The following is a 2591-nucleotide window of genomic DNA, read 5'->3' as shown; positions in this document are numbered from 1 at the left end:
ACACCAGGATACCTGTCGTGTCCGGGAATAACTCCACCCGACTCTTTTACCCTTGGGCCTCAGCTTTGCCGCGGATCCTTGATCCTTTTCCCCTGACTCCTTGCTCGATTCAGGGGAATCCGCCGCCGGACTTACCCACAGGGGGTCCTTAAGCTATTTTCGTATATCCTTGCTCACTCGCTTTAATAGCCCGCACTGGAGACTGTCGGACTTACCCACGGGGGGTCCTTCAGCCTGTACTCCTAACTCTTCAAGGAAGCTTTCCAACTTGAATTCCAGACTTACCCACGGGGGGTCTTTCACTCACTCTCCCAGCTTCCCTAGAAGACTCGGCCCCGATTCGCTCCAGGGGCCCTCCTTATATAGTGCCAGAGGCGCCCGTTAATCCTTGCGAATCTACTTCCTGCCGAATCCACTTCTCCGTTAGCTTTCTCCAAGCCCGCCGTCTTTCTATCGGCGGGCTTTCTTTATTGTTCCCCCCCGATTGCCCCGTTCGGGCCTCCGATCCGCCTTATTTTGTGCCGGTCATCGGACTTCGTCCCGATACCCCGCGATCCCCCCCTGGACATTCAAATGCATTTCTGTGTTTTTGTGCATCTTGTAAACACAGCTGCGCGGCCGCCGGCCGCTTCGTTCCCCGCCGTCCCCGCTGTTTCCTATGACCTTCGAGCGCGGCCGCGGAGGCCCGGCCGGGACCGTTACGTTCCACGGTGACTCCTCTTTCGCCCTCTTCCGTGCGCGACGCCGTGCTGGTTCCTCTTGCCCCCGCTGCTGCCCCCCCCCCCCCATGCCGTCTGTGCTCGACGCATTTCTCCCTTGATACCTTTCTCTTCTTCCGTATTTCTAAACACAGCAGCGCTGGCCCATCCGACGCTGCAGTGCTGACTTGCATGTTCCCCCCCCGCTGTTGCCCCTCTTGCCACCTGTCTTGGTGTGTGGGAGATCTAATCTCCTCACAGGATTTCTAAAGAACCTGTAGTAACACGTCTATTTTGAATGCCATCAATGAGAAATTTTGAATATTTGGCCAGTACGTCGTTTAATTTTAACTTATCACTATTACTTAACTCCAAATTAACATTACTTTTATGATATATTGCATTCACATTTTTATCATTGTTTAAAGACAAAACGGTTTGAGTTCTTTAGATATCGAATCTATCTCTTTCTAAAGTTACTCAAAAACCAAGCTCAAAAATGTCTTGTCCAATTATCATTTTTGCCAACAGCAAAAAATCTCCACGCATAATTTCACTTGCTCCATAAACTTTAAGCTCCCCTGAACCAAAGTCCAGAACAAACAAAGGTTCTATCAACCACCGTTTCCGCGGTACACCTAAGAGAAAAAATTGATCAAATTTTACCATTTATTGAATTATGTAGGCCGTGTAATGGCGATGACCATCATTATTTCCAGTACATATCATTTTTGAAATGTATGTGTACCAACTAAAATTAATAAATGGTATCTAGCAGTTACCATATCTTTGGAATACTCATCCAAAGTTGAAATCTCAGATTTTCTACATTAATTTTTGCTCTTCTATGATTTTTCCCCAAACATTTTTCTATGGAAGATTTTTATTTTCTTATTGAAATCAGTAGATCATACCATGTTTTAATTTTGGATTTAAGGAAAAACTCGAAATAATTTTATTGAATTTAATATAGGTGGCTAAACAATATTTTCTTCAATTAAATTGGAGTTTTTAATCTCGTATTTTTAAAAAGTCATGGCTATCTACAACTTCTGTAATGCTTTACTTAACAAGCTAAACCTGCAATAGATACGTTTTGAACAAACAGTTTTAGATAGCCATGACTTTTTACAAATATGATATTAAAAACTCCAATTTAATTAAAGAAAATATTGTTTAACCACCTATAATAAATTCAATAAAATTATTTCGAGTTTTTCCTTAAATCCAAAATTAAAACATGGTATGATCTACTGATTTCAATTAGAAAATAAAAATCTTCCATAGAAAAATGTTTGGGGAAAAATCATAGAAGACCAAAAATTAATGTAGAAAATCTGAGATTTCAACTTTGGATGAGTATTCCAAAGATACGGTAACTGCTAGATACCATTTTTTAATTTTACTTGGTACACATACATTTCAAAAATGATATGTACTGGAAATAATGATGGTCATCGCCATTACACGGCCTACATAATTCAATATATGGTAAAATTTGATCAATTTTTTCTCTTAGGTGTACCGCGGAAACGGTGGGTGATAGAACCTATGTTTGTTCTGGACTTTGGTTCAGGGGAGCCTAAAGGTTATGGAGCAGGTAAAACTATGCGTGGAGGAAAAAAAAAGTTGGAAATTGTCGGCCTTTGTTATCTACTACGTGAAATGACAATTCCAAATTAAATTCAGAAATTTTTATGGTGGACTGAATTTGCATATTGCTCTTGACAACATTGTCGCCTATGCCTCTCAAAACAACCATGTTATGGATTCTTTTTCCGGCCATCTTGGCACCGACTGTTTCTTTCACCAAAGAGCATTCTGATCCAGAATCAAAGAAAAATGGAAACTTCTCAGCAAATTGAATTGCAGTCCCATTTGGCTGATGTACTG

The sequence above is a fragment of the Drosophila ananassae genome (genome assembly GCF_017639315.1).
Source record: "Drosophila ananassae strain 14024-0371.13 chromosome Y unlocalized genomic scaffold, ASM1763931v2 tig00000099, whole genome shotgun sequence".
In the NCBI taxonomy this organism is placed as follows: Eukaryota; Metazoa; Arthropoda; class Insecta; order Diptera; family Drosophilidae; genus Drosophila; species Drosophila ananassae.
The sequence above is the reverse complement of the archived record's forward strand: the minus strand, read 5'-3'. Positions refer to the sequence as shown.